The sequence below is a fragment of the Puma concolor genome, chromosome F2 (genome assembly GCF_028749965.1).
Source record: "Puma concolor isolate L17-30 chromosome F2, mPumCon1.1.hap2, whole genome shotgun sequence".
Lineage (NCBI taxonomy): Eukaryota > Metazoa > Chordata > Mammalia > Carnivora > Felidae > Puma > Puma concolor.
The window spans coordinates 48,572,839-48,585,194 of NC_141684.1; the positions used below are offsets into that span (position 1 = coordinate 48,572,839).

Here is a 12,356-nt window from a genome sequence, read left to right on the forward strand (position 1 = left end):
ATAATTTTATAATTTGCAATATTTTAATTGTCATTTTCTCAATCACACACTGAAGTGAGGAGAAAACTAAAAAGGAGGCAATTATGCAGAAAAGGTAAAATTTAAAATGGCCATTTGAGGGGTGCCTGGCTGGCTCAGTGGGTGGAGCATGAGACTCTTGGGTCGTGAGTTCAAGCCCCACAGGTGGGCATGGTACTTAAAAAAAAAAAAAAAAAAGGAAAAATGAAAATAAATAAATAAATAAAAGGCCCATTTGAGGCAGTTATTGAAATGTGGAAAGAACATTAGAAAAGAGAGCAGCAAGGTTAATGTGGTCCGGGCCTTGATGTGTACATGTCCGGAGGACAAGCCAAAGTCCTGACCTGGCTGGCACGTGAGACTGAGCGACGGCAGCAACAGGAAGGCAGGTTGTGGGTCAGGCGCTCAAATGAGCCAGGAAAGAGTGCTGAGCTGCCAGGTGTCAGAGTAGCAGATTAATGCAAGAAGCCCAAAAGGAAAGTATCGGTAAAGCTTTTAACGACTTACTGCCACGAGTCTGAACTGGAGAAAACGCTGACTCCCCTGTTCCACTTTCTCTAAGGAACGGGCATTGCTCCGGGGCAGGAGGTCCTGGCGAGGATGTGATCGCGCGGGACTCGCAAGCACGTCCTGTGTGAGGCGGAACCCCACACCCCCTCCCTGCAATGTACTTCCGCTGGGGAATTTCCACAGCCGCCAGGCCTTTTGGAGGATGCGGCCTGCGGGGAGCTGCCTGGGCATCGGGCAGACGCAGGTAAGGCCTCTGTGTGAACGTTTAAGATTTGGTGAGCGAGTGTGGAGATATTCTGGTCTTGAGGCTGCCGCTGGCGGCGACCAACGTCGTAAGGAACTTACCTTGTTTATCAAACCTGCCACCTGCAATCCGGGGTGGCCTTCCTCTTTCTTCTGCCCTCCTCCTCCCCCACCTAGGCCTTCGCGGTTGCAGATCCCCCGGGAAGCTCCTGTGATTTCAGAGCAACACCAGTGGAGGGCCAGGGAGGTCAACGGGCCGTGGAGGTTGACCCGTTATTGAGGAAGACCCCAAAGGTTCCCGCAGTTTAATGGACCCTGGGGTACTGAGTCCAGACTTGAGAGAAGTGTCAAGTGTTCCCTCCCAACCACTCAGGAGGCCTTGGCAGAGAAGCCTGGGGACCTCTGCCAAAGGCCTCAGGTAAAGGGATCCAGAGACAAAGGTTCCCCGGGCTACAAATGCAAATATACAAAGGGTATGACCGGCAGAGGGCGCTGCGTCTTTGACTGCTAACCCCGCCCCTCCTTCAAATACCGCAGTGTATTGACTGTGCACTAAGTTGCGTTTACCAAGGGCAGCTTCTGCCATGAGACCGGCCAGGTAAACGGGCTTTTTAAATTAACCATGGCCAGGCCTGGAAGATCACACAAAGGTCTTACCGGGAGCTGAGCATCTCAGATGGCCTCAAATGGTGAAGGTTACAGATGCCATCATTGGAGTCTGGTGCTGCGGAAATTTTTTTTAAAAGTCACACAAAAATTGTAACTTTTAGAAAGGTGCATACTGTGTGTGTGTGTGGGGGGGGGGAGGGGGTTAGCCAGAATAGGGACACTTACTTATTCACTATTCAGATATGAATATGGCAAGTTCATTTCCAAAAATATAAAGAATTTATAAAAGAAACCCAGAGAAAATGAATGACTTGTTGAAGAGAATTAAAATCAGTTTCTTTTCTCTGCTTCCCTGGATTAATTTAAATCCGCTTTGAAGTTTTACTTATATTCACTGATATACCATTATATGGTTAGATCTTCTCAGTTGCCTTTAAAGTATTTAATCATCAAGGAAAACATGTATGAAGTTAGGAATTTTACTCTTAATTATGAATCGTGTTATCCATTTTCAAAACTAGGTCCCATGGACTAATTCTATGAAAACCATGTGAAAAATTGCTTAAGGTTTTCATGACTCAGTTTGCATTTCCAAAGACATTTCTCAAGAGCAAGTTCAATAATTTGAAAGCCATCTGTTCCATACACTGAAATAATGCAGCCAAAGCAAGGAATTGAGAAAAAAAAAAAAAAAAAAAAAGGCCTGTATTCTCCCTGTAGGAAAGAGAAAAATGAAAAAAAAAAAAAAAAAAAGTAATGGAATTTACCAGAAATATTGAGAACCCTTATTTCTGACAAAGAATCTAATTGGAGAAACATAACACATTATGTCTACAACCACACATTAATTAATATATCATTTTCAAAGTTGTGTTTAATATAAGTAACTTGGACTCTCTTTGACCTAATATGTTTATTTTCTAAATCAAGAGCCATGCAATTTAAAATAGACAAATGAAAACAAAAAACAAACTTTGATCTTGTGGGTCAATTAAAACTGAAAACCATGTGAGAGGCTAAAGAATACCTATATTTGCAGACTATATAGTTTAATTATTTTTTGATCATTATTAAGAAACTATCTCTTAGAATAAAAAAAAGAAAGCCTGTTAAGAAAAATAATGATCATATGTTATGTAATAGGTGGGTGGTTCTTTAAGAATGAAGTAAGTCCAAAGGGTTGTCAGAAGAGGGAAGAATTCTTAGAGCATTCAAGGTCTCTCATCACCCTAATTTTGCTTGGTATGTCATTAATCAGCACTGCAGCTAAGAAAATCTGGTTATTTAAGAGAATGTTTCTCTGAACAGTCAATGAAAGAATATTTTAAGTGCATCTGTAAAACTAATGATAACCTTCTTTGTGGACAGAGAAAATTTATTCATTAACAAGTTATTTATTGAGTAGCTATTATGTATCAGATACTATTATTCTAAGACCCTTAAATACAGTGATGAGCTAGGTAAACCTGCTTGGAGCCTACACTCCATGAAGAGGTAAGGATTAATCGTGGACAAATAACTACATAAATATAATAATTTCCAAACTACTAAGTAAAAGGAAGAAATTAGATTGAGGTAAAGTATTACTGGATGGAAGGGTAGGAGAGACTGCTTTATAGAGGCTGACCAAAAAAGATATCTCAGGAAGGGACAGTTCTAAAGATATTTTAGAAATGGACTAAAAAATAAAATATTGGTGACTAGAGGTTAGATGTGAAGAAGAATTAGAGTGACACTTAGGTTTCTGGTTTAAGTAATTGGGTAGAGGACTGTGTCATACATCAAGTTAAAAAATTTATGAAGCAAAGTAGATTTAGAGGAAAATACTAAGCTAGGTTGTGAATACAAAGAATTTGAGAAGGCCCACCCCTACATTTTTAGAGCCTATGGCAAGAGTACAAATGGAGGCACACATGGTATGTTTCTAATATTTAAAAGTTTTAAGCCAAGCTAAGGAATTGTTTAAAAAAATACATCCTTTGTACTTTGAAAAATATACTTTTTCATATTTTCCCTAGGAAAACTTTTTATTTCTTGTCTCTTTTTCTCTTTTTTCCTTTTCTGGGCTATACTTTTGTACTTGGAATTACTATCATGATGTTGAATTGCACTCAATGAATGATTTAACGATTGAAAGTAGAATATAATTCTGTTTAAAGTATGTCCAATTGAAATATACAATTCATCTAAAATTTAAATTAAAAACAAAAAATAAGGGGCGCCTAGGTGGCTCAGTCGGTTGAGCATCTGACTTCAGCTCAGGTCATGATCTCACACTCCATGGGTTCGAGCCCCATGTCGGGCTCTGTGCTGACAACTCAGAGCCTGGAGCCTGCTTCAGATTCTATGTCTTCCTCTCTCTCTGCCCCTCCCCTGCTCATGCTCTGTCTCTGTCTCAAAAATAAACAAACATTAAAAAAAATTTTTAAAACAATTAAAAAAATGTTTTTTCTATAATTATGAAAATTACAATTCAAAGTATACTAAATGAATATAAAATTTAAAATTATTAAAAAACTGAAAATTTTAGAATTTAATTAGATATTATTAAACATTTTTATGAGAAAATGAACTATTGTGCTTATAATATGCTGTGTTCATTTAGTTGTCAACAAAATTGGTATCATGTTTCATGCAAATTGTCTAGATCTACATGTAAACAGTTCCTCAGTCCCCATATGTTACTGTTTCAAATACCATGCTAATTCCTCAGAACCTTTAGAAAGAGAGGAGAAAAAAATAATAATTGCCCATCCTGGAAAATTCTTCTCCTTTAGATATTCTGAGGTAGGGTTTTACAAGATAATTACATTGCCCTTCTTTTCCCTAACTACTTCTGTAATTCAGTTCTCCTTGTCTGAAATAGCATCTGTCTCTCACTATAGCAGAACATTCCAATGCCAGTTGCCTTTTGTTTCGAGGGCAGGAAATAGAGATTTAATTCCCGGGGGAATGGCTTCTCTGGTCTGGATGTAAAAATTGTACTGAGTTTTTGAGGTATCTGTAGAATATCTGGCTGAAAGTTTCTATCAGGAATTAATCCTTAGAGCTTTGGGTTAGATTGAGAACCTCTGTTTGGCAGCCATGTTGGGTGTTAGTTGAAGACTTGGGTAAAAATGAAATTACTGAGAATTTACAGAATAAGAATAGAAAGAGTGTGAAGGAACAATAGAGAACACCAAAATTAAGAGAGCTTGAGGAGTAGGCCCTGACAAAAGAGTAATGAAAGATTTAATAGAAAAGTACTGGCAAAATCTGCAGAGAGAAAACTGGTGAGGGTAAGAGTTTCAAGGAGAGAATTGGAATGTATTTGTTCCTTAGGCCTTATAGCTATGAATATTAGTGATAGCTCTGAGTTTCCCCTCAGGTATTTTATCTGTCTACCCTTTGAAACTAAGGTGTAAATCAGGTCAAATTTTAAATAACTTTCGGCCTGGGGAAATTTGTACAAGCGTGGTGCAGTAAGCGATAAATTATTAATATAAAAGATTTCTGAATGTGTCAAGATGAATAGAAGAGGACAAAAACATCTTGATTATTTCCTTCTTTTTTTAATCATGAAAAAATCTAGTTACATAAAGAAATTACTAGGCTTTCATTACATAAAGGATATGAGATAGTACTATAAAAATCTGATGCATCCCCCAAGAGCAGAAGCACTTAATGACATCCAAGTGAAAACCAGATGACAGTATTAATTTCTGGCCAGTTGGACACTCATGCTATCAAAATATTACTTAATTAGATGGCCACTTCCATCTAAACTTCTTGGATTGTAACATTTTTCCATTTCCTCATTTTTAAGGACAGTGTCATTGCATCTATTGATCCCATATTATCTATAAAAATGTAAAATTACTGTGTGACCAAATTATAAAATTTCCTACTAGTTTTATAACTCTAAATTTAAATTTGAATGCTATTAATTCTCATCATTTAGGTCAGATTCAGTTTTAAATTAATTAAGTACAAAAATACAACTAACAAAATAGAAGTAAGCCCTGTTTTTTTTTTTTTGTTTGTTTGTTTTTGTTTTTGTTTTTCAGAATTGGGTTACTGTGATAACAAATAGATTTTTTTAAGACTCAGAAGTTCAGGAGCACCTGGGTGGTTCAGTCAGTTAAGCATCTGACTATTGATCTCAGCTCAGGTCATGAGCTCATGGTTTGTGAGATGGAGCTCTGTGTTAGGCTCTGCACTGACAGCACAGAGCCTGCCTGGGATTTTCTCTCTCCCTTTTTCTCCACCCCTCCCCTGCTCACATGTGTGTTCTCTCTCTCAAAATAAATAAACTTAAAAAAAAAGACTCAGAAGTTCAAAAATCCATATCTTTTTCAGTGTAGGACATAGCTAGATTAATGCTACCAATGACATTCAGGATCTTATTCCTGACATTATTGAAAAGACAAATCTATGCAATACTTTGTTTTCTAATTTTACATTCCTAACCTTAAATGAATTTGACCTAATTCTGTTTTGACAAAATTAAACACTATTTTTTTTCTAAAAAATTTCTAGAAGTAATTGCTATTATGACTCAGATGTTTTTTGTTTTTTTGTTTTTTTTAAGTTTATTCATTTTTGAAAGAGAGAGAGACAGAGTATGAGCAGGGGAGGGGCAGAGAGAGAGGAGACACAGAATCAGAAGCAGGCTCCAGGCTCCGAGGTGTCAGCACAGAGCCTGACACGGGGCTCGAACTCACAAACTGTGAGATCATGACCTGAGCCGAAGTCGGACGCTCAACCGACTGCCACCCAGGCGCCCCATGACTCAGATGTTTGCATTATAAATAATACAATCAATTGATCTTTTTAAGAAATCTTTGCTGGGATAACAGTTACTTTGGAGAATAAAATATATGACCCATCTTGTTATGTAAAATCTTCACAAGCAAAAATTAATTTTCAATAACATAGTTTTTAGTGACAAGTATATGTAAACATCATGGTTATAGTTGAACTTCATCACGGCAACATTGTGTCAAGTTTGTATAAACACAGAAATGGGATGGCAAGAGCCTTCAAAATCCCTCCATCTCCAAAATTGGTAAAAAATCCATACTCTGGGCGGGAGACTGTCCCACAAAATGGTATTTCTTGTTTTTGATTAAGCTAAAAATATCAACCAGAGAATTTTCCTGGTAGGTTTGTAAAAAGGTTGTATTTCTCAGACTAAGACAGAAACCAAATGGGAATTGAAAAAAATAATAGAGGGAGATAGGAAAATAACAAAACCCATGCTCACAGCATGCTGCATTTGACGTTTTCAACATTTATCTCTCCTAACCCTTATTTCCACTCTCATTTTTCAAAAATTCCTATAACTTTTTTTTTTCAACGTTTTATTTATTTTTGGGACAGAGAGAGACAGAGCATGAACGGGGGAGGGGCAGAGAGAGAGGGAGACACAGAATCGGAGACAGGCTCCAGGCTCTGAGCCATCAGCCCAGAGCCCGACGCGGGACTCGAACTCACGGACCGCGAGATCATGACTTGGCTGAAGTCGGACGCTTAACCGACTGCGCCACCCAGGCGCCCCTCCTATAACTTTTTACCATTAGATATATTTCTCTGGCCGCAAGTGCCATTGCTCACCTTGTCAATTTTCCAGTCTTAATAATATGTGCAAATATATAATGTCTTACTTGAAATATAGCAGTTGCTTAATAAGAAATAGTTTTATTATCAATATTTCTTCCTAGTGGGGCACCTGAGTGGCTCAGTCAGTTGAGCATCTGATTTTGGCTCAGGTCATGATCTCATGGTTCATGAGTTTGAGCCCTGCATCGGACTCACTGCTGTCATCATAGAGCCCACCACCCACCCTCTGTCCCCTTCTCTGTCTTCCCATCCCCAGCTTGTGCTCTCTCAAAAATGAAAACCTCTAAAAATTAAAAAAAAAAAAAAAAGTTCTATTTATTTGTTAGAAATCCCTCTCTCCAGATTTCCCCCAGTACCTTTCATGGTGTTAAAAGTATTTGTTTAACTATACAGGATATATCAATTAATAAGGCTATGTTGAATAAACATAAAATATAAGAAAATGAAATCAGAAGTATAAAAATTACCCTCAGAGAATTGAATGTACCTTTGCAATATAAAAGCCTTTATGTAGAATTCAGTGATGAAATTCTGTATCTTTAATCTACATTTGTTCATTCCATTACCCTTTCACGCAACAAATAGAAAATCTTCTCTTAGTGTCTTATATGATTTCAAAAAAGTATTTACCATTCACATCACATAGGTTTACTATACTTAAAGTGAAATTGTTTGAAGAATCCTTGCCAAAAACTTCTTTCCCCAAATACAGATAATCCAAACACACTTGGCTAAGCAGAATAACAAGAATCAGATGCACACAATTTTTATTTTTTAAATAAAAGTGCATGAGTAAAGGTACAATTTCAGCCTTGTCTATGTCAAAAAAGGAATGTGTGTTTATCAGTGAAATTTTAACATTTTAAGCATTTGCTCTCTCTGAATAATTGGACTTACAGTAACAAAGAAATTACGTACCTCTTTATTGTAAGACAAAATAAAATCACAGAAAGAAGTTTTACTCTAATTTAATTAACCTTTCATGTTAATATTGGCTTAAATCATTTTTTCAGGATAGTTCATGAATTTTCCATTTTTATTTAATTTATCAAGAGGGTAGTGTCAGTAACACTTGGAATTATTTTGATTGAAATGTATCTTCTTTGACTATATTTTAGATGAACTATTTTTATTTAAAAACAGAATTTATTTTCTATCTTACATTAAATAAAAGACCGTATAATGGGGGAAAACACTGAATAAAATAAAGTGGCTGCATAAAGAATTTGAAGCTACAAAGATTATAGTACAGATATTATCATACTCTCAACAAAAATAATGAGGATAGGCCCAAAGGTGGCAGTTGTTGACAGGTGTTCACAAATTGTGTAAGCCAAAAAGCAAATGAACAAATGTCATCTGAATTAGGACATAGAGAGAGAGAGGAAAGATATGTGTAGGATGCTAAGAGGCACATAAATTCATCTCTGCAGATTTATTGCAAACTTCATGAATTGAGGGCATTAGGAATCCCTAAAGATCACACTCAAGGAAGTTTTAAAATAGCTTGGTTGACTGAAAATCTGTTTAAGAAGTAGTTGTACCTCTGGATTCCCTCCTCTTTCACCAACAATTCAGACAATCCCTCCCCATCCCAAGAGCAAAAGATTACAGTTTTGCTCTCCAGAGCATTTGAATCAAAAAGATTGTGCATCTTCAGACAACAGGCATTATTAAGTGTGAGGTGCTATGACAAAAATTCCACATAAAAGGCAAGTTCCCTCTTTCTAGTCCCTTCACTACTTGTTTCATAGAACATGGTAGCAAAGGTTATGAGCAAGTGAGAGGATTCCTTTCTGGGAAAACTGACCAGTGCAAGAGAAATGATCCACAGATAGTGAACACCCATTGAAAAGCCTGTCCCTGTTTCATCATCCTGTAGTAAAGTCCACACCCCAAGAGGCTTTATCCTTAATCATAAAGGGAGGGTCAAGGGTCATCCTTCACTGAAGAAAGTCTCTAATATTTAAAACAACAACAAAAAACATCCCAACAGACAAAAATGAAATTGAAGAAAAAGACAATGAAGACAGCAGGAGAACCCTCACAAAAATTATAATTGATATCCATAGATAAGAGGAAATACAACATACTAGATGCTATGAAAGAGTAGGAGAAGAATAAAGAAGAGTTCATTAACATTAAATACAAGACACTTTTATTTATTTATTAATTTATTATTTGTTTATTTATTTTGAGAGAGAGAGAGAGAGAGAGAGAGGGACTGCATGTGCACGCACGAGGTCTCTCCATGATCCATCTACACAGGCACAAGTTGGGGGTTTAACTCAAAAAGTATGAGTGGTCTGGGCTGGCGGGAGGTCTGGTCAGAGCAGTTGCCATCACCTGAGAGGTGGTTTTGGATTCTTATGCCTGAGTTAAGAGGTAAGCCAGAAGAAAGAGCCTAAGGAAAAATGTAAGACAAAGGTTAATGAGTACAAGGAAGTGGACAGTAAATGACAGGTCTTGGGTTCTAGTTGGTGACAATGATGGAAAAAAAGGAATGTTTGCCTTTTTTTGAGCTTCATGATGTGTGTTTGAACTTTTTCTTCTGTTGTGGAAAATTTAAAAATAGTTTCAACAAATGAAAAATCAGTAAATAGTCAAAATTAGTTGTTTTAAAATATCTGGATAGACTTCTACTAGTAATGTAACTATGTAAATCAACAACTGTCTAGGGGCGTCTTGGTGGCTCAGTGGGTTAAGCATCTGACTTCAGCTCAGGTCATGATCTTGCAGTTTGTGAGTTCGAGACCCGTGTTGGGTTCTGTGTTGACAGTTCAGAGCCTGTAGCCTCGTTCAGATTCTGTCTCCCTCTTTCTTTGCCCCTCCCCACTTGCACTCCATCTCTCTCAAAAATAAATGAACATTAAAAGAAATTAAAAAAAAAATAAAACCAAACCAAACAAACAAAAAACAACTGGCCTTCCTTCTCCTTCTGGAAGTTATTTAAAAACAAACACTATCACAACTCCAAATTCAGCTAAAGGAGTAGACAATATACTCCCCAGGTGTTGTGTTAAAGGTAAGGGTTGCCAACAGAGCTGAAATTAGGCAGAAGCTGTGCAGGAAGAAATGAAGCTGAGAAGCCACGGAGAAAGATCACAGCATTGAGAAGGGCCAGAAGCAGTGCATCTCAGAAAGTACTAGCACAAAAAAGCATGTTGGAAAGAAGGACTCTGTGAGTTACAAAATCTCTACTTTCTGTTTTTTAACATCAAGTTGAAAACTGGGGTGAGCTGAGCTGGCACAAGATGTTCCCTAGAACACAGTATGATTTTGAGATGATGAGTATATGAGGCTACAATAAAATCACCTTGACAAACTTTTTTTTTTTTTTTTTTTTTTGCAAGGTATCTGTAGTCTCTTGGGAGAAAGAGAGAAAAGAACACTTGTGTTCATTATTCTGAAATAAAATCCATTATTCTGAAATGCCCTCTTGATCCCTTGTGTGCCTCCCCTAAAACTTGCGAAGAGGTGGTTCAGAAAAACCTTGTCATTCATGGGTAAGGAAATAAAAACTAAGCCAGCATAGATACAAAAATGATTTAAGAAAGAAAAGAGTGATTAGTTATTAACAGCATATTGAACAGAAAAAACGTTGCCCTGAGCAAATGAAAATTATGACCAGGTATATTACCATGATAAGGAAATAGAAAACATTAATAAAACAGTCACACCTTAAAAGAAATCCATAAAACAGAAATGCAAGAAACAGAAAAAAAAGATGATATAACAATAGTAGGAAATGGTATGTGAACAGGCAAAACAGGAAAAAAGTAAAAGAAATACAATAAATGAAGAAAATGGAAGAAGCATTTGGGAAAGTAAACACTGCAGACATCAGTAAGGAATACAGAAGAAGGAAATTATACAAACAAAATAAAATGGTATATAGGAAGTATTAAAATTTTTATAAAGAAAATCATAGCTAAACAGATGGCAAAAGAAATACCACCAGATACATGATTATAATCTACAAAAAAAAAAGAGCAAGAAAGTAAATGTACAGAGAAATGTAATAAAATATAATTTTTTAAAAATATGGAAATAAAGCATGTCTTTTGAGTAGATATTTAAATGGCACACTAAATATCGGAGGAGAACATGACTTAAAATGGTCAGCACAAATATATTGTAATAACATTGCAAGTCTTCAAATACATGGAAATCAGTAGTGAGGCAAAAAGATCATTTATGAGGGTGAAACATTTCAGTTGGCCTCATATTTCTAACAAAACTGTTGGTGATATAGGATAAAGAGCAAAGAAAACAATATTGTCTAATATCCTATGGTCAAGAAAAATAAGGAAAGGATGAGGAGGAAGAGAAGATGTGTTACTTTTATTATTGCTCTTAGGGAAATAATATTGTCTACAAAAATAAAAGGTTAAGGGAACTAGATAAAGGATTACATTTTAATTACAAAGTTACTCTAAAATGAAAAGACAAACCATCCAAAATATTGGAAGTAAATGCAGGGGCGCCTGGTGGCTCAGTCGGTTAAGCGTCCAACTTTGGCTCAGGTCATGATCTCATGGTTAGTGGGTGTGAGCCCTGCAGTGGATCTGTGCTGACAACTGGAGCCTGGAGTTTGCTTCAGATTCTGTGTCTCCCTCTCTCTCTGCTCCTCCCTTGCTCTCACTCTGTCTCTCTGTCTCTCTCTCTCTCTCAAAGATAAATAAACATTAAAATTTTTGTTAAAAAGTAAATGCAGAAAACATATAACAAAATCTTACAATTATAAAACAATAAATAATATGAAGGAAATAACAAAATAGCTATTACATCAATAAATGTAAATAGTCTAAATTCATCTGTTAAAGAATTTCAGATTGGATCACTAAACAAAAATCCAACTCTTTGTTTTGCACAATAGATTAATTTAAAACAAAGTGAGTTTTAAAAATTAAACTAAAATTCTAGCAGGGAAATTCAATAGCAAAGAAGGAGGAGGAGAAGGGAGAAGAGGAGAAGAAGAAAAAGAAGGAAAAGGAGGAGGAAGAGGGGAGAAAAGGAAAAACCAAAAGGGAGAGGGATAAGCAAAGCAATAAGGGGTGGGGGATGGGTTATAGTATCAGACAAGGTGAAATTTAGGCAAAAAAATAAAATAAAGCATTACATAGACCTAGGAAGGTGAATTAGTTAAAGAAACACTGGGTACGATAACAGATACTATCCAGATCTCAGAGATTTTGTTTGCTTACTGACTTAAGAATCTAATGTAGTTGTACCTGATTAGATGATTCAATGACTGACTTTTTCCATCTGCAACTCTGCCACCTTTAACAAGGTGCCTTATTTCGCTGGTTGTGTTAGTTGCCCCCTTTTCTGCCTCTTTCTACCCCTTTTGTTTTGTACCATTGCTATAGCTT

General features: G+C 36.5%; 1 protein-coding gene across 5 annotated transcripts in view; it reads left to right on the forward strand.

The window, feature by feature from the left end:
• Positions 1–534: 534 nt before the first annotated feature.
• Positions 535–12,356, forward strand: part of LOC147572006 (uncharacterized) — a 170,710-nt gene continuing 158,888 nt past the window's right edge. For all 5 annotated transcript variants that reach the window (XR_015246596.1, XR_015246594.1, XR_015246595.1 and 2 more), the window contains exon 1: positions 535–772. The gene's annotated coding sequence lies outside the window, so the exon portion shown is untranslated. The remainder of the gene's footprint in view (positions 773–12,356) is intronic.